Source organism: Grampus griseus (genome assembly GCF_964374135.1).
Source record: "Grampus griseus genome assembly, chromosome: 6".
Taxonomy (NCBI): domain Eukaryota; kingdom Metazoa; phylum Chordata; class Mammalia; order Artiodactyla; family Delphinidae; genus Grampus; species Grampus griseus.
Window position 1 is genome coordinate 40,437,879 of NC_139000.1, and position 20,783 is coordinate 40,458,661.

General features: G+C 41.5%; 1 protein-coding gene across 3 annotated transcripts in view; it reads right to left on the reverse strand.

Moving 5' to 3' along the window:
* LOC309824445 (transducin-like enhancer protein 4) overlaps positions 1-20,783 on the reverse strand; it is a 153,415-nt gene that overhangs the window by 30,351 nt on the left and 102,281 nt on the right. The window lies entirely within an intron of this gene.

Consider the following 20,783-nt stretch of genomic DNA (forward strand, 5'->3'; position numbering starts at 1 on the left):
TAGACATGTAAACAGCAGGAATTAAATACTGATAAAGACAAAGTCACACTTTTACAAGAAAAGCTTATTTTTACTTCTCTATTGTTATTTTAAAAGCTTAGCTAGGTTAGATATTTCCCTAACTTATTACATAAGAGACTTACTGGAGCTGCCTTATTACTCCTTAGAAATCTACAAACTTAGAAACATTAAACATAAATCTTTCTCATTACACTTTGATCATGTAAAATATACTAGCAAATTTGTTATGAACGAAGAGTCACAATCAGAAAGTGGTGGCCGATGTGGAAAGGGCAAAATACCTTAAATGTGAATTGTTAGTAAAAACCTCTCCCAAATAAAGTAATAACCTAGAATTAAAAAACAAAAAGTTCTGTATTTTTAAAAAATAAACACATATTGGGATATTGAAAAAACAAGGTAGATGTCTAATAAAAGATAGAGAGGATAGGGAAACAAAGCGAAAACAAGAAAGAAATAGTATATATTTATGAATCTTATATGGAAATCCTAATTGCTTTGGTAATAAAAGATAAGCTTTAAAGTCAGTTAATTCCTAACATTATAAATCATGTTATCTCAAAATGAGAAAAACTCCAGATCCTAGTTTGAAATCCAACCTGGACTTTACTAAGGCTACTGATCAAGTCAGCTGCAAAACTGCTACTCTGACAGTAATTCATTCAGTACAGGAATTGGTTCGGGTCAGGGACACTGGCGGGGGGGGGGGAGTTTGTTTATGGTGGTGGAGGTGGGGAGGATGGAGAAGGCAGGCTTAAAGCCCTGTAAAACCCTTTACTGATGTCATACCCAAAGCCCTCCAGCAATCTAAACGGGTGACCCCACCGTCCCCTTTGCTGTGACTCCTCTGCCACCTCAAGATCAAAGATGACCAGGTATGAGAAAGGGCTCCATAAAGCATTCTCCCGCCCCCAAAGAGGCAGTGCTGTTACAATCAGCTAATTATAATAACAGGTAGCACAGACTTTACCAGCAGGCAAGAGCACCTCTCTGGAGTCCAGACTGCCTGGGCTAAAAATCTTCCACTTAATATCCCTGTAGCCTTGAGGATGTTGCTCAGTCTCAATCAGTGTGGAGTCTGGAGTCAACAACACCCCACCCACTCCGTCAACCAGGCTGCTCTGAGGGCTAAGTGAAAGAAGCCACATAAAGTGTAAGGCACAGCCCTGGGCAAATAACTGAGCCGCAGCAATAGCAACTCAGCACTGTGACTGTGTGCTGCACACTATTTACTTACGCAGCTAGTGTGGACCTTCTATTCTAAGCCTCACATAAGGACTATTCTAGGTGTTTGGGTAGCACTGCCCCTCAGCATAGATATGCAGATAATCCACAATAATGGTTCCAATGGGCTGCTATTACCAAAACACATCTCCTTTCAACAATTACAGTAAGGTTTTGGTTCAATACTGCAGGCAAGACTATATATACCACCTCCACGCTGGACTTTCTAACTTGATTTCAAATGCACATCAAACTAACTCTGCTTTCCACTGGCACAGGTGCAGTGCTCAGATGTCCCTGCCCACTTACAAGATCCCAACCGGCAAGAATACGCTCTAAAGGTCGAGTGGACAACCACGATCAAGAACTCTAAAACTCATTGCTCATCAGCTGCGGCCTTCAGACACCCCATCTACCTGGCACCAAAGGGTAAATCCATTTTCAAACAGATAAAGAGGATAATGACAGGGCAGAGGGCACCAAGAAAATGTGGCCAGGGCGACTGCAAGTTCCGGATTGTCCCACTTCACACCTGGTGTCCAGGTCTCTTCACTCTCAAAACCAGCCCACTTTAGAAGATGAATATACTGCTACTCTTAACTGTAGTTCTTTCAGTACAGGAATTAGTCTGGGTCAGGGACAATTCAGGGGGAGTTTGTTTATGGCAGTTGGGGCAGGGAAGACAGCAAAGGCAGGCCCAAGAGCCCTGTAGACTCTTTTATTGATGCCATAATCAAAGTCCTCAATCATCATTTCCTCTGCAAAAGAGTGATATCTAGAAGAGAAATGGATATTGGTGATTTTCTTGAATACAGAAAGGACAAGGTACTGCTGGAGATCAGCCAGGGACCCAGCCCACTCCTCCTTCCAAGCAGAGGGCCTTCAGGAGGAGCCCTGGCTGCCTGAGTCACCCGGACTCAATGACAGCCATTAGTCCTCAGGGCATTTCACGGTTGTAAAACACTTTCAACATTCTGAAGGAAAGGTAATATTGTGAATAAATTTCTATACGAAACTAAACATACCATATTCCAGAGCATTTCTGATTAAGGTTTTATTGTATAGCATTACATAAAATGTTTACATTCCTGTTCACAGAGCTCTTTTTATAATAAAGCATTTTAACATTTATTATCTCATTTATAAGGAAATAACCAGGAGAGATGGAGAAAATAATCCTCAATTGGGGAAAATTAAGTATAAAAACTTTAAAATGAAAATTATTTGGTCAAAATGCACACATCTTACATACTGACTCATAAAACATGCAAATTTATGTAAATTAGCTTAAAATTTATAGCGTGCTGGTGGTGAAAAGCCTGAATACGGTAGGGCTCTGAGCCAGTCACTGGTTGTCAGTTTACTGCTCATTACAGTAAGACTTTTTTTTTTTTTTAAAATAACCTGCTTGATTAAGGAAGTCATTAAAAACACAATCTGTATATAATCCTCACAGAACTTGCTTTTTTCAAATTAACATAAATCAAAATTCACCTTCAAAAATGACTGGGACTTTCTGAAGACCTGCCCTTGATAAAACAATATTTAATATAATCTCCATATAAAGTAATGAGTCTGTTCTTAATAAATGTTTCACCTTCTATAACATTTTGTGAACAACATGTTCTTTAAAATGGTCTGTTGTCGTCTTTGTCTTACTGCTTCTCTCTGGGTAAGAAAAACTCAGTTCAAGATAAATTTCTTTTGCAGATAGTAATCAAAATTCTATCAAACCAGAAGAATGATTAAAGAGAGAGGAAGTATCTACAATGGTCATGCTATGGGTACCCGAGTCAAAGAGCTATGGGTTCGAGACCAGTCTGCACCATCTGCTGTGTGACCTTGGACAAGTTAATGAACCCCTCCAAGCTTCCATTTCTCCAGTGGGTACCGAGGACAACAGGAGTACTTCCTTAGAAGGTGGCTGTGAGGATTAGAGGAGAGTGCGTGTTGTGAAGAACAGTCTGGAGCATCATGAAGAGCTATACCTCTTTGGCTAATGTGGAAAACACGACATAACCCTAGTCCACTTATGAGTAAGTACTCACTAAGTATGAAATACAAAGATGAATGAAATACACCCCTTGCCCTCCAGTAGGGCTCCATGAGTTAAATATACTTAGAATACACAAAAGTCCTACATATTTTTTTCCTTCGTGCAGTATCTACAGCACTTCAATATTTAGTCATTCATGTTTTGCTTCCAAGGCTTCAGTGCTATCTATTACTTGGTCAGGAAAAAATGCCATAATAATTTATCAGGTATCAATAAAATTGATTTTAAATTAGAACATTATCTTAATGTCCTCTTGAGGTTTCTTGACTGTTATTTCCTCTTCCTGGAATAAAGCTGTTGGCTCCAGCCCAGAAATTTCATTAAATACAGCTCCTTTAGCTGGCAAGCTAAGCTGCTGGAGCATGATGCTTTGACACTAAAGGTACAGGTTTGCTTCTTATATAGGCACCCGAGCCTCCTCTCTTGACAGCCACTGTCTGCATGTGGTCCAAAGTGTGGGTCACATGAGGAACCAACTGGGGGGATGAGGGGGGCAAGTACATCCCATGACCACTGATGGAGACAGCCCAAAGCACAGGCTGAATTAATCAAGCAGCCTCAGTCCTGATCATCAGAGATGACATAGTATGAACAGTCTCCCAGAAACTGTAATAAAAATTACCAAGTGCACACAAATGTTGCACAGAAGTCACTTACATCTTTTAATCTGTCTAATCACCCCAAAGTCACTTCATGCCCTTCAGTCCAATGAATGTCCTCAAAGTTTGCAAGACCTGACATTCCTATGTGCATTTGTCCTCCACCCAGAATTTCCTTCCCCTCATTTCTACAGATTGTATAAATCTTATATGCAGACATTATGTAAATTATAGTCACATGCACCGGCCACCTTCTTCTGAGATTTCTTTTTTCAGTATAGTACCTATAAAATATATCCTAAATCATTCATTCTCCTAATGCCTTATAATCAATGTTACTAAGTCTTACTGACACATCGGATGTGGTACACTGAGGCTGACTGCCCTAAAAACAAATGTGGGGGAAGCGGCTGGCAAAATTTTCCTTCCTACATTTTCTGGGAAGGGTGAATTGGCTTTAGACTCATTCTTGTACTGTGATCTGTTCTTGAATCAAAATATCAACATACTTCTAAACAGCTGCTTGGAAAGAAGCTGAAGCAGGGTAGGTGCTCAGAGAAGAAAGTGACTCAGCTTTAAGACTTGGCAAGTTGTATCTTAACGGACCAGAACCCTCATTTTAGTAACTATTAAAATTTATTGGAAAAGAAAATCTTTTCGTGTTGCTCTTTTTTTTTCCAGTGAACTGTTTTAATCTATTTGAAAGGCTAAACATTTTTTTTCCCTAAGAGTGTTAACTCCACAGAGCCTCATATATATTCTTATGCATTATGTGTGCAAGTACACTCTATACAATATCAGAGGGTAATTCAGCAGGAACAGAGAAGGAAACAACAGTGTACCAATTTAAGGGTAGGCTTCCTAACAGTTTTAATGTCGCTAATCAGAAATGCAAACTCTAGGTCTTCTTCATACCACCTCAAAAGGGCAAAACAGTTTTCAGTGTTCGCTTAGCCAATTTGGTTACTGTCATTCATTAATATATCAAAGTGAATCGTATTCTAGAACAGAACTGACAAACTGAAATATAATGTGAGCCATATATGTATTTAAATTTTTTCTAGTAGCCAGATTTTTACAAAGTTTAAAGGAAACAGGTAAGGTGAATTTTAATTGTATATTAATTTAACCCAATGTATCAAAAAGCATCGTGTCAATGTATAATCAATATCAAAATTATTAATGAAACATTTTATTTTTTTTAAGTACTGAGTCTTTAAAATCTGGTCTGCATTTTACACTTACAGCACATCTCAATTTGGACTGGCTACATTTCTGGTGCTCAACAACCACATGTGGTGTCTGGCTACCATATTAGATGACACAGGTCTAAAATTTCTTGAAGTCACAATAGGAATCAACAGGAATTAACACAAGCATCTGACACTTTACAGACACTGTCTACCTTCTCCAATCCAGGTGAAAGTCTCTTTCTCAGAGTGCTGGACACCCCCTACTCTTTCATCCCTCAGTGCAGGCTTCTGCCAAGAACACCCTTCCCTAGCCTCTGAGCAGCTAGCATCTTTTCACCTTTTATTCCTCAGCTGCTTAAATGCCACCTTCGCAGAAAGATCTTGTCTGTGACGCTATCCAAGGTGATCCCTCCCGGGAATCCCTACCATAGTCCCTTGTTTACTTCCTTCCTAGCATTTCTACCACGGCCACTATTTTGATTATTTGCTAGTCTCTTCTACTTGACTAGAAATTCTACGAAGACTTGCTCTGCTGTCTCAGTTAAGGGCTGCTGTACAAATGAATGAATACAAAGCTTGATCTGCGCATGTACCAATACTCATGTATATGTCTTACTTGTTCCCATAACATTTTTACTATCTAGACAGTAGAGATTATACACTCCTAAAGGGCATATGCCCTTGGGCTAAGTATTTCTTTGTGTTCTCAGCCCTCCATATGATGACCACCATGGTCAGAAGAACAGCTGGAGTTGGGGGTGGGAGGCCTGGTGCAGGCACATCCAAAGTAGGGAGGGAGGGGGGCAGCCCTCAAAAGTGGTAATTTGGAAAGTGATGTAGTGACGAGACAATTTTCAGGACAATGTTAAAAAGACAGCAAGAGGAAGCAGAGTAAAAAATACAACGGAAACAAAAGTCACAATGGTGCCAGGCAGAGAATATGGTCAAAGGCGGTGCGCCTCTTCCCTGTTTGCTCCCCAACGAATCAAGGGCACAGGCCCCCTCCCCCAAGGTCAGCACCAGGCTTGACCTCTGGGTGGGCAAGCAAGAAATATTTGTTGTTGTAAATGTATCAAAGCCGCCAATTTTTTCTTATTCTAAAAGAGATACATCTTCAGCATAAGGGAGACATTTTTCAACTGGCTCCCCTCTTCCTCGGCTCTCATCATGTACTCAGCAGCTGTCTGCAGCCAGGGAGAAACAAATCTTACTCAAGTCTGACCACTGAAAAGGCAGGACCTAAATGAACCCTGCCTCACAGACCCACCAGTGAAGAATGCAGGCGTCAGCAGTTCTTTCTGCAGCCACTCATTCAGAGAACAGTGATCCCTGGGGATCTCCTTGAAATGTTTATCTCCCAAGGAGGTTATGGTCAAGGAAAAAAATCCTTAGCACTCCTATTTTTTTTTTTTTTCCGGAGACGAAGTCACCACACACAGGTGATGAAAGAAAAAGCCAAATATAGGGCAGACAGAAAGCATACTTGTTTTTTTAAAAAAGAGCTTTACATTGGTTGACTTTTTTTTTTTTTTTTTTGCGGTACGCGGGCCTCTCACTGTTGTGGCCTCTCCCGTTGCGGAGCACAGGCTCTGGACGTGCAGGCTCAGTGGCCATGGCTCACGGGCCCAGCCGTTCCGCGGCATGTGGGATCTTCCCGGACCGGGGCACGAACCCGTGTCCCCTGCATCGGCAGGCGGACTCTCAACCTCTGCGCCACCAGGGAAGCTCCATTGGTTGACTTTTAAGTCAAAGATGACTATCTCGAGTTTTATGTAAATTTTTAGTACGTAAAGCAATGTAAAGCATATTAATATCAGTCAGTTTAAGAAAGTGACTTCAGTATACTGAGGACTAAAAACAAATGAGACACAGATACTCAGAGACACAATTTCAAATCTGTCCAAAGAAGTGATTTCAAGCAGTGGCTTTTATTTGACAACTAGGTCTAAAGATGCAAGGGTTGATCAAATATGTAAAATACTGGAAGAACAAGCATGAGCTAAGCTGAGACTCCTCTAGGCTAAACAGGAAAACAGCATTCCACTAACTGGGGCTGAGATGTTGAAAGGGGGTTCAGGTCACAGTCTAATCCCACCCTGTCCCCCATCTCACACGATCAGAGGTCAGAGACCTAAATTACAAGGCAACTACAGAAAAGGCCTCAGAGCTCTGCTTGCCGCCCCTGACAACGAGTGCTGCCCTGCGCTCCTGCTCACCTTGCTTGCCCCCTGACCTCCTCCTCCCTGACCACCCAGCCCTGCCCCAACAGCAGTATCTCCATCAATACTGTCTTCCCCGTCGCACTACGGGCTAAAGAGGTTGTTGACCCTTATTCTAACATGTCCTTCTGGGTTAATCACTTTTGTGTGCTTGGTGTGCCCAGTGACATTTAATCACTGCAGTGCTACTTGGGTAAACAGAACTGAATGGAGCCAACTGCAATTTGGCATCGAGCTAAATGGTGTGGTAATAGCAGCATGCTGAATACCGGAAGAAAACACTCTCCCTCATCACCCTGAGAAATGAGGGGAATACCATTCCATCAATCACTATTGTATTAAAAAGGAAGAACGCTAGAGCTCAGTAGTATGCTTTTGCTATTTAATACTAGATATGGCTTGAAAGAATCCTGCACTTTGCAATGTAAGGACACTACAGAAAAGTTTTTGCTGAATGAAGGAATGAAGATCAAAATAACTCAAAGTGTAGGTACGACTTCTGTGGTATGAGTGTCTCCCCTCTGACAGCCTCTCTCTTCACACGTGTTACGCACACAAGCACACAAAGTCCATCTCAGGATAGCCCTCTGCTAACAGCCAGCACTCTATCATCCTGCTAGTCTTTTCGTTTGTAAGCATCCAGGGCACAGGAATCTAGATGCAGAAGATGCCACAATCTAGTGTGTACAAGAAAGCATCCAGGAGCAGGGGATTAATCAAAGGTCACGGCACAGACCTCTGAGCCACTGAGAAGCTTTGCTCAAACACACAGCCATGAGCCTCCTTCCAGTGGGAAGGGAGAGTGGGGCAGAGCCAGCCAGACCCCACTGGAAGCAGAAGTGCTTTCAACACCAGCTGGTGGAATGAGGCTTTACTCCTCTGTCAGAGGGCTAAACAAAGACTTCGCAAGCAGGGCCTGGTGTTGCGACTCCGTCGCAATCCTATGACTTGAGCTGATTGGCTACTCCGTGTTGGCTGTTCTAGACACTGGGGACGCAAGGGGAATAAGGCACCGTTTTGCAGCGCAGTGGAGTCTGGAGGGAAGGGGTGGGGGGATGAAATAATCACAGGCTGCAGAGTGAGAGTGCTCTGGTTTCAAGTCTCAGCTCCAACACACACATATCCTACACATGCGTGATTCCAGCACTTTAACCCCTCCAGGCCTCAATTTTCATGCCTGTAAAACGGCGACAAGAGTATCTGTCCCACAGGATTGTAACAGAGATTAGATGAGCTAACTAGGAGAAGTGGCAGGTATATACTGCCCTTTCTTTCACACTTATTTCTGGAATCTGCCCTAGAGGGCGAAGGCCAAGCTTTATCAGCAGCCCAATCCGGGCAAGTCTCCTCTCGCCTTCCTTTGAAAGAGGGTCATGGGCACTTAGTTTCTCAAGCCTCAGATTCTGGGGAAAGGCCACCCTATTTGTCCGGAGTCAAACATTTCAGACAGCCTATTCTCCAGTCTGGGCACCTACCTGCCCCCCTTGGCCTGGTGCCCTCTTCACATGTTCTACTCTTTTTCCTTATTTGTAGAATTCATGCCAAAGGTGTCAGCATGGCCTTGAGTCAGGGTAACAGAGTGAAGACTAGACTTGCATATCAACTTCACTGGAACGTCACAAACCACTCTACAGTGAGTGAGGTGTGAGGACCAACGGGGTGGTGGGAACACAGCACAAACCCCCTGGTTAGTAACAGAATACCATCAGCTACTGACTCGAGTACCAACTAGGTGCCAGGTACTTGGCTGGGCCCTACGGCAGCGACTTGGATCACAACAGAAAGTGAGGATGAGGACCCTATCCTCAGACAGCACTCTTTCCAAGTAAGGGACATAAAGTAAAGTAAATTAAGTTATTATTAAGAAATTAATAAATCAACAATATAATAAGTGCAAATGGCAACATGCTACAAAGGAGATAAACTGGATGTTAAGACTAATGACAGGGTGCTCAGGGACAGCCTCTTCAAAGAGAGGACCCTCAGGCCGACATGGGAACTGGAGCCCACCATGTGAACAGCCAGGAGAACACTGCTGCAGACAAGGAGAAGAGCACATGTACAGGCCCCGAAAAGGAACAGAAGGGCTGGGTGTCTGCTGGGGAGGGAGTGCGTGAAGGGGCCATGTTGGGAGGAGGGAGGGCCGGGCTGTGCGGGCCCAGCAGGCCATGGTGAAGTTTGTGTTTTATTCTAAGTGCCCTTGAAGGGGAGTAATGAGATGGCACACACGTTCTAAAAATTGTTCAGGAGATCCCTGAGAAGTTCTATGTTAGAGGGGGCCAGAGTCAGAGTTAAGACTTTTAAAACCACTTAAGAGCAGAAAAGATTATGTTGCCTACTTCCACCCTTGGTAATTAAAAATGAAAACAATACTAAGTGTACAATATAAACCTTACATGAATGCTAAATTTAAAAGAGCAAAATTCTGAAACAGATCATCAAAGCTGAGCTTTCATCATTTTTGGTGTCCTTGTTTTCTAGTGCTGTTAGTATGGGCTTAAGTGAGGCTGCCAGCGAGTAGAGCTTTGGAGGGGAAACAGTGGTCCACGGGGAGATGCTGGTGGCTCGGACTGGAGGGAGTGCTGGAGAAGGGAAAAAGAGGATGGATTTCAGAGAGATGTAGAGGTATAACCCAGTGTCTTACTTCATATTAACATATATGTGTGTATATATGTGTGTGTGCGCGCACATGCAAATAAGGATGCGTGTATTCCTGAGTATATGTAGGTACAGATGCATGTATATAATTAGAATGGAATCAAGTTTGTCAACATACTGGTGTCGTCTTTATGCATCTGCAATCTGATCTAGGTTTGTCCTGGAAAAAGGAAGGCGTAAGTCTTAGGTATCCCACAAGAATGCTCCTAACCTTAAGGGGGCTCATGGGACCGCGTGGCTCATGTGAACAGCATCTTCCAGGCTTATCATGGAATGGGGGGGAGCAGAGGGTTGGAAACAACTGATCTCATCAACCAGAACTAAATTCCTATAAGGTGGCATATCAGGTATTTAAGACAGATGCTAAAGAATAAATGCTGAACAGAATGCAACAGCACATTAAGAGGATCATACACCACCATCAAGTGGGGTTTATTCCAGGAATGCCAGGATTCTTCAATATACGCAAATCAATCAATGTGATAAACCGTATTAACAAATTGAAGGAGAAAAACCATACGGTCATCTCAATAGATGCAGAGAAAGCATTCGACAAAATTCAACACCCATTTATGATAAAAACCCTCCAGAAAGTAGGCATAGTGGGAACTTTCCTCAACATGATAAAGGCCATATATGACAAACCCACAGCCAACATCGTCCTCAATGGTGAAAAACTGAAAGCATTTCCACTAAGATCAGGAACAAGACAAGGTTGCCCACTCTCACCACTCTTATTCAACATAGTTTTGGAAGTTTTAGCCACAGCAATCAGAGAACAAAAGGAAATAAAAGGAATCCAAATCGGAAAAGAAGTAAAGCTGTCACTGTTTGCAGATGACATGATACTCTACACAGAGTATCCTAAATATGCTACCAGAAAACTACTAGAGCTAATCAATGAATTTGGTAAAGTAGCAGGATACAAAATTAATGCTCAGAAATCTCTGGCATTCCTATACACTAATGATGAAAAATCTGAAAGAGAAATCAAGAAAACACTCCCATTTACCACTGCAACAAAAAGAATAAAATATCTAGGAATAAACCTACCTAAGGAGACAAAAGACCTGTATGCAGAAAATTATAAGACACTGATAAAAGAAATTAAAGATGATACAAATAGATAGAGAGATACACCATGTTCTTGATTGGAAGAATCAACATTGTGAAAATGACTCTACTACCCAAAGCAATCTACAGATTCAATGCAATCCCTACCAAACTACCACTGGCATTTTTCACAGAACTAGAACAAAAAATTTCACAATTTGTATGGAAACACAAAAGACCCCGAATAGCCAAAGCAATCTTGAGAACGAAAAACGGAGCTGGAGGAATCAGGTTCCCTGACTTTAGACTATACTACAGAGCGACAGTAATCAAGACAGTATGGTACTGGCACAAAAACAGAAAGATAGATCAATGGAACAGGATAGAAAGCCCAGAGATAACCCCACGCACATATGGTCACCTTATCTTCGATAAAGGAGGCAGGAATGTACAGTGGAGAAAGGACAGCCTCTTCAATAAGTGGTGCTGGGAAAACTGGACAGCTACATGTAAAAGTATGAGATTAGAACACTCCCTAACACAATACACAAAAATAAACTCAAAATGGATTAAAGACCTAAATGTAAGGCCAGAAACTATCAAACTCTTAGAGGAAAACATAGGCAGAACACTTTATGACATAAATCAAGCAAGATCCTTTTTAACCCACCTCCTAGAGAAATGGAAATAAAAACAAAAATAAACAAATGGGACCTAATGAAACTTCAAAGCTTTTTGCACAGCAAAGGAAACCGTAAACAAGACCAAAAGACAACCCTCAGAATGGGAGAAAATATTTGCAAATGAAGCAACTGACAAAGGATTCATCTCCAAAATTTACAAGCAGCTCATGCAGCTCAATAACAAAAAAACAAACAACCCAATCCAAAAATGGGCAGAAGATCTAAATAGACATTTCTCCAAAGAAGATATACAGACTGCCAACAAACACATGAAAGAATGCTCAACATCATTAATCATTAGTGAAATGCAAATCAAAACTACAATGAGATATCATCTCACACTGGTCAGAATGGCCATCATCAAGAAATCTAGAAACAGTAAATGCTGGAGAGGGTGTGGAGAAAAGGGAACACTCTTGCACTGTTGGTGGGAATGTAAATTGATACAGCCACTGTGGAGAACAGTATGGAGGTTCCTTAAAAAACTACAAATAGAACTACCATATGACCCGGCAATCCCACTACTGGGCATATACCCTAAGAAAACCATAATTCAAAAAGAGTCATGTACCAAAATGTTCATTGCAGCTCTATTTACAATAGCCCAGAGATGGAAACAACCTAAGTGTCCATCATCGGATGAATGGATAAAGAAGATGTGGCACAGATATACAATGGAATATAACTCAGCCATAAAAAGAAATGAAATTGAGTTATTTGTAGTGAGGTGGATGGACCTAGAGTCTGTCATACAGAGTGAAGTAAGTCAGAAAGAGAAAGACAAATACCGTATGATAACATATATATATGGAATCTAAGAATAAAAAAGGTCATGAAGAACCTAGGGGTAAGTCAGGAATAAAGACACAGACCTACTAGAGAATGGACTTGCGAATACGGAGAGGGGGAAGGGCAAGCTGTGACAAAGTGAGAGAGTGGCATGGACATATATACACTACCAAATGTAAAATAGCTAGCTAGTGGGAAGCAGCCGCATAGCACAGGGAGATCAACTCGGTGCTTTGTGACCACCTAGTAGGGTGGGATAGGAGGGTGGGAGAGAGGGAGACTCAAGACGGAAGAGATATGGGAACATATGTATATGTATAACTGATTCACTTGGTTATAAAGCAGAAACTAACACACCATTGTAAAACAATTATACTCCAATAAAGATATAAAAAAAAATTACACAGAAAATATAACACTAAGTATGCAGAATATCTTACCAGTCTGGTTATCAAGCTTATTCTAATAGATTTATATATAACCCAAGGTATTACTCTCAAACACAAATAGAACCTTTATGAAAATTGAAGTAAGTTCAAGGCAAGTCTCACTGATAGCAAATAATCAATGAGATATAGATCATGTTCTCTAAAATGCAATTGAATCATTGCATCGTCACTGAAATCAATAACAAAAAGATGGTCAAAGTCATTGCATCATCATTTAAATAAAAATTATTATAGAAACAATCCCATGCAAATTCAAACATCTGAGTAACCCATGAGTCCAAAAAAAAAAATACAATAAATTTTATCTGTTTTAAAAATTTACCTGTTCAAATTTATAACGTTTTGAAAAATGTTACTTTTTAAATTATGAAAAGCAGGATGCAAAGGTTTATTTTCAATATTATCCTAGCCATGTAAAAATGTGCCTAAAACAATATTTAGGAAAATTTATCCAAGATGTTTGTAATGTCTGTTCCTAGGTAAAAGTATTATGGTTAGTTTTTTTCTTTATATTTTTTATGTATTTTTTAATTCTCTCTAAGGAGCCTGTACGGGTTCTTTAATCTTAAATAATAAACAAGGCATGATGGCGTATTTATTTGAAAATTTCAAGACAGGGTACAATGGCCACGTAAAAACCTCACCTTGTGCTGTCAGCATGTTAGCCACAAGCCATATGTGGCTATGTAAAAATTTATATTAGTAAAATTAAAACTAAACTTTCCAAGTTGCACTATCCATGTTTCGAATACTTAATAAATGCTGATTCTTACGCAAAGAAACTTAGAAGGAAGGAAGGTAAGACACATTTCTGTGATCATCAGAAAACTGGATGATAAGAGTACAGTGACCGTTTCAGAAGGGGTGGGATTTACCCACTGAGACGTCCCATGGGAGAGGTAGGCTAGGCACTGCTTGGGAAGGAGGAATAAGCACTGTTAGTGTCCAAACCTGCACTGAGGCCATTTCAGGTATGTGAGGAGATTAGGCCAAGTCTGGGAGGAAATGGAAAAGAACAAGGCACAGTGCAGCCAAGACCCCAAAAGGTGTCCCTTCTCTGGGATGATGTCATGGGCTGGGATGAGACAAGTGGCAGGGAGCGACCAATTCAAGGACTGGACAGCGGTTCTCCACCCTGGCTGCAATCACCAGTGTCAGAATCACTGCGGAGCTTAAAAACAAAGCCCCACCTGGGCCCCACCCCAGAGCAATGAGGCAGCTTCCGTCAGAGCGGGGGGACTAGGCAATTTTAAAAGCCCCCAGGTAATTCTAATGTTGAGACCTAGGGCATATTCAGAGAATCAGCTACTCCTGTGGTCCAAACTCCTAATCAACTAGACCCACCTGCCTATTAGTGCAAGTCACGTCCAGCTCTTTCAGAGAGCACAATTAGCGGCAGTGACAGCAGCCCAGACTTTATCTCCCTGTGGCCGTTCTCCCCAGGAAGAACCACATTTAACTGTAAAAAACCATGTCTTTCAAAATCATAGTTTGGAGTTGAGAGAGAGGAAAACCGCGACCACGACCACGTCACTAGATGAACCTAGATGCTCTACACATCTCTGATCGCCTGAGTGTGGTGTTCCCACACACGGCTCTACAATGTTGACAAAGTGATGTATTTTGAGTGCCGTAATTAAAACAGTAATCTCAATAAAGTGCGCATTATGAGATAATTGGCCATCCTCAGGTATTAAGCAAACTGTGGTAAAAGCCAAGGATACTCATCACTGAGGTCAATTACAATAATTGCTTATCTGAATTACATTATTGCTATTGTACACCCCGCTTCATTTTTAAAAAACAATAAAAACTGATATAGCACATACTACAGGGAAACGACCTCAGAAGGGGTTCTTATTGTTCCTGTCGTTTGACTGCTGCAATGTTGCTGGGTCATTCGAGAATTCACATAATCAACTTCTCAGCACCTCCACTTACACCCTATCCCTTTAAAACAGGTATGTGTCCTCAGCTTTGCAGTCGTAGCTCATTAAGGAAATATGCCTGTCGGACATTTGAGAAGTGGCTCAGAAGGGCAATATATGGTTAACATATAGGAAAATGGAGTGGCTCTAAATCAATAACAAAATTAGAGAGTACAAGAGAGAACCAAGTACCCATTTCTCTGTGAGTTTTCCCTCATCAACAGATTACAGAAGTCTTCACTGCCTTTTGCAGAAACTGAGTCTCTCAGTTCTGCCGGTTTATAGCTTGTGGGAAGAGATTTCACCCTCCACATGCCGCTGTCAGCTTGTCTAGATTAGTACTTGGGCTCAAGTAACCAGTAACCAACCATCAACCAGAAAAGAGTCAGGAAAAGCTTTGAAGACCAGAGGAGGGAAAACAGAATTTCTGACCTTACTCCAGTTAATTGAAATGGGTTTGACAACTGAAGAGTATAAAACTTCTTTTTCGAGCGGTGATTAAACATCAACACTTTGAAGTTTTATACAGTATTCTTCCCCAGTAATTAACTGCACTAATGAAGTTAATCAGTAGGAAAGAATGCCGTATAAAACATCAAAGTCTCGATGTTTAGTGTCACCATCAGTTCAACTAAACAGCAATAAAGAAATCGTTTCTTAAAGCACATTTATGCATGCTCAGCACTTCTATTTACAAGCTCAAATTGTATGATAGGAACATTTTTCAAAATATCCAAAGATGCTATCCACAATGCAATCCAACTGCACTGACAGCAGCAACATACCATTTAATGTAGTGTAATTAAGTGGCCAAGAACGCCACATAAAGCAAAGGAACTGAGACATTTAATCATAGTTATGTGGACGGTTATAAATCTACCATTACCGTGAGAGGAAGGAATGGGGGAAACCCAAGGCAAACAGCCACAAAAAGAACTACGTAACCTGAAGGCTAATGCTAATTATGCATTAGATAGTGGGTTTATCTTCAGTCTGGGAAAAAAAAAAAGGGCCAAGCTATAAACAAGAACTGCAGACATCAGGCCCTTTCAGGCACTACCAGACAGCACCGAGTGTGCCCTTGCCCTTTCCATTGGAACACAGTGTGCAGGGGTGGTAAGAATACTGGGAGGCAAGATCAGCGGTGGCCTTCTCGATGTGAGCTCATGGGTACGAACAGGCTCTCCTGAACGAGGCAGGAAAGCTCCCATCTGGAGCTGCGAGGGACCCGAGAAGTCATCTAGTCAGTCCCCTGTTACTCAAGGTATGGTCCACTGTCCAGCAGCAGTGAGATCTCCTGAGAGCTTGTGAGAAATGCAGCATCTCAGGCCCACCCCACACCTACTGAATCAGAACCTGCATTGTAACCAACATCTGTGCTTTTTATGCTCGTTACAAGTCTTGAGAACCACCTGTCTACTTCAACCATCTCACTTATATAGGAAGAAACCTGAATCCCGAGGGCTGAAGTAACTCGGGCAAGCTAATACAGGGCAGATACTAGAAGATGATCTTCTGATTTTAATAAGAGGCACAGGAAATGATGCCTGCATACTGTGAAAACAAACCAAACTTGTATACAGAGCAGCAAGGGATCATCAATAAAAGAGGACACAAAAGGGGTCAAGGGAATGACAAAGGGGCTTGCTTCATTAGGTCTGACAGATCTGGATGGCTTTAAAACCTGTATGACTTAGGCCAAGAATTCCATCAAACACGTATGAAGTGAAAATTTACAAATTCTGTAAATAGGAAAGATGAAAAGGACATTAAAACGTGTAAAAACAAAACAAAACCCAAAACCCAGAGAAGGAAAAGCTCTGAGGTCTCCACTTTATTTTTTTGAAGGGCGATGGAAAACAAGAGAGGAAATGTGGCATCTACAGGGCCACCACATATGACTGCAGAGGATGTGGACTGCACAACTCCAGGGAGTATAAATTGCACTTCTGCACAACCATGCGTGGCCAGGCTAACCCAAGCCCACAAGGAAGTGAGAAGCATGGGCAGGCTTGCTGGATCACATAAGGTTGGATCCAAAGGTCAATTAGGATTCCGGAGGACAAAAAAAGGGGAACAAGAATGTAGGCTCGACTTCCCTGGTGGCGCAGTGGTTAAGAATCTGCCTGCAAATGCAGGCGACACGGGTTCAAGCCCTGGTCCGGGAAGATCCCACATGCCGCGGAGCAACTAAGCCCGTGCACCACAACTACTGAAGCCCGCGTGCCTAGAGCCTGTGCTCCGCGACGAGAGAAGCCACCGCAATGAGAAGCCCGTGCGCAGCAACGAAGACCCAACGCAGCCAAAATAAATTGAAGAAAAAAAAAAAAAAAAAAAAATGTAGGCTACATAAAAGCCAATGAAGCAATTTCATCAGAATTGTTAATCGTGTAACAAATGTCTCTCCCCCAGTGAAATATGAGCCCCGGGAGGGCAGACATTTTTGTCCTGTTCACCACTATATTCCCAGACCCTAAGTACTGTGCCTGTACTGGGCTAGCCACCGAATAACAAAATTTTAAAAACATTTAACAGATAAGTTTTGTGGCGTATTATATGTAGATTGGCACTGTATTTAGCATCATACAGCAACTACTAATGACTCTGACGATGAAACAGAACTGACATAAATTTAACTCTTGGGACCTACATTAGTTTCCTAGGGCTGCCAAACAAATTCCCACAAACCAGGTGGCTTAAACAATGGAAATTTATTCTCTCACAGGTCTGGAGGCTGCAGTCTGAGATCAAGGTGTTGGCAGGGCCATGCTCCTTTTGAAGGCTCTAGGGAAGAATCCTTCCTTGCCTCTCCAGCTTCTGGTGGTTGCTGGCAATCCTTGGTATTGCTTGGTTTGTGGTAGCATAGCTCCAATCTCTGCTTCTGTCTTTACATGGCCTCTCTCTGTCTCTCTCAGTTTATGTACTTCCCTGGCCCCAATAATGATGACAATATCACTGGAGTGTCTCAGGAACTATTTCTTCCAGATGACCTTCCCACCACATCCGTGTGGCCTCAGTGTTAAGGAAGAGGCACTGGCTTTTTTAAAGCTAGGATCTCCATACAAAAGTTCCCCCATTCCCTTCTCATTTCTTTCAGAGTCCTGCCTCATCCCCACCTTTGGAAGTACTAAGGAATTCAACCTGGAGCACTTCTCCAGAGGAGTAATATTTATGATGCAAAATGATGAATCTGACCCTCCAAAACATCCTCTGGCTCAAGACCTTGAATGAGTGAGGGCAGCAGCAGACAAGATGTGACACACCCACAAAAACACACCTTATGCAATGGATGGCCCCCTGAGACACAGGGCTACTGGGATGGGGATGAACTAAGAATACATGTACTTTTTCTTTAAAAAAAAAAAAAAGTTTTTAAAAGGTTAGTGATATGCCTAAAAGATGTGACTGATACATACATTTCCTTAACTGTACATATCTGAAATCAATAAAAGTCTCCACCATGATGTTACTTCCAACTTGAAAATACCTTTTTGATAAGTAATAAGTAAACTCAAGACATTTTTAATTCAAGCCAAAGTAGCTAAAAAGCAGAAATCACACTCTCTTACATCCTAATATTCTGCCAAGTAGTTAAGTGTGATAACTGACATTCAGACATATGACCTTCTGTTCAAGTCAAATGAGTTATCTTTAGATATTTTGTGACGACTCTTCTTGTGATTTAAGTACCTCATAATACAATCCACCCTTCGCTTTGCTGTTGTTTAGGAAAGGCTTGAATAATCACCCTACAACAGTGTTCTGGCCAACACTCTTAAATTATGTAATTCACCAGGTTCAACTCTGTTGGTAGAATCACATTCAAAGAAGATGGTTATAATACGTTATCATCCAGCTATACAATCCAAGTTGAATTTTCCTTGGCTGAATTCCTAACATTTTAATGCTGAAATTGATCTGTTTTAAAAACATCATGTGAAGGGTTTTTAAATACCATACATGCCCAAGCTCTTTATTTTAAATGCTTTAGAAATGAGCTTGCATAAACAGAAAAAAAAAATCTGCTCTTTAATCTAGCATTATCCATATTTTAAAGAACAACAGGCATGTTTTCAAACAAACTACTGCAGTATACAAATTACCCAGCAGAAATGAGGATAACAATGCTTCTTATGTGGGTTTAGAACCTAGAAAAAGCTGACATTTCATCAAAGTTGTCTTGGAAACAATATTCTTTGTATTATTTAAAACACAAGAGGTGCATATTTGCATGTGGGCTACTCCTTGCAAAACAGGCAGATCGTAAGGCTACTATGGTTCTGGTACAGTGATGGGGAATGGGGGTGTGTAAGCACTGAAATTATGCAAGGTGTTTTCAAGAACAGAGGACCACCAGGACTCACATGCCAGGTTACAATATGGTTCCCACTTGGGCTGATTTTCCTTTACCTCTAAGGCCATTGTGTAGACTGACTACAATAGTGGCCACAATTTTCACATGTCCCTGTATCCACATTTGGTCACGTGACTTGCTTTGGCCAACGGTACAGTAGCAAACTCAATGCAAACAGAGGCTCTCTTGGACTCTGCTGCTGCCAAATGAACAAGCCTTAGCCTGTCGGAGGGGTGGGTGCAAGAGATACGTGGGGAAGAGCCACATCGCCTAAGCTAAAGACATTCTAGACTGCCCAGCCGACTGTAGACACATGAGCAAATTCAGCCAAGATCAGCCAAGCCCAGCTTAGGTAGAAGAACTCTCCCCAGCCCTGCAGCCAACACAAAGACCAATGAGATATAACAAATAGTTTTCACTTCATACCAGTAAGTTTTGGAAGGTCTATTACACAGCAATTGCTAACTGATATAACCATTTAACTGAGTATATGCACTATAGGAAAACATGTGCCTTCCCCTTCTTAAGCCACCCATATTAGGAATACATGAAAATAATGTAAATTAAAAAGCAAACTCATTCCTTTCTGGTTCTCAGCCTGATCACTTCTAATGCTTAAGAAATGAGTCGACATGTATAAACAGTAAACTATCATAAACTTGTTACTGCTTCACCAGCCCCACTAACATATGAAAGGCACTTTATAATTTTCAAATCATTTCTACTTATATCATTGTATCTGCCCTCCCCCAAACTTTGTTAGGATAGTATTAACACCACCACGTTAGTGATGAGAAAATAGAACTCGAGCGAGGTAAGTGACTACTTAAGGTCACACCGCTATAGAGAAATAAAGCTGGTATTAGAATACAAGACTTCTGACTCGAGACCTCAAATGATTTTCACTAGTACTCTGACCCAAAATAAGGAGAATATGACAAAGTCAGTGAGATTACTCACACTTTATCAATTCATGGAGTAAAAAGGCAAGATATAAAAAACTGTATATTGATGTAACTGAAATAATTTAGAAAAAAATAGAATGGCTCACAGTTTGAGTCCTAAATTACATTGATATTCCAGCATTACATAATTTAGATATCGTTATTTTTACAATATCATATCTTTAAAAAGCAATATTTTCCCGCCTATATTTTTGAAATCATTCTCGGTATTCAAATTATGTACACAGGGCTTCCCTGGTGGTGCAGTGGTTGGGAATCCGCCTGCCGATGCAGGGGACATGGGTTGGTACCCCGGTCCGGGGGGATCCCACATGCCGTGGAGCGGCTGGGCCCGTGAGCCATGGCCGCTGAGCCTGCGCGTCCGGAGCCCGTGCTCCGCAACGGGAGAGGCCACAGCAGTTGAGAGGCCCTCGTACCGCCAAAAAAACAAAAACAAACAAACAAAAATTATGTACACAATTTTGTGAATCAAAGGAATTTTGAAGATAAAGGGACCAGAGAATTGATACCTTCATGAAATTAGTCAGGACAGGCACCATGGAAGCTCTGTAATTGTTTCTCTCCACATGTGAGTATTAAAACAACTCTCAAC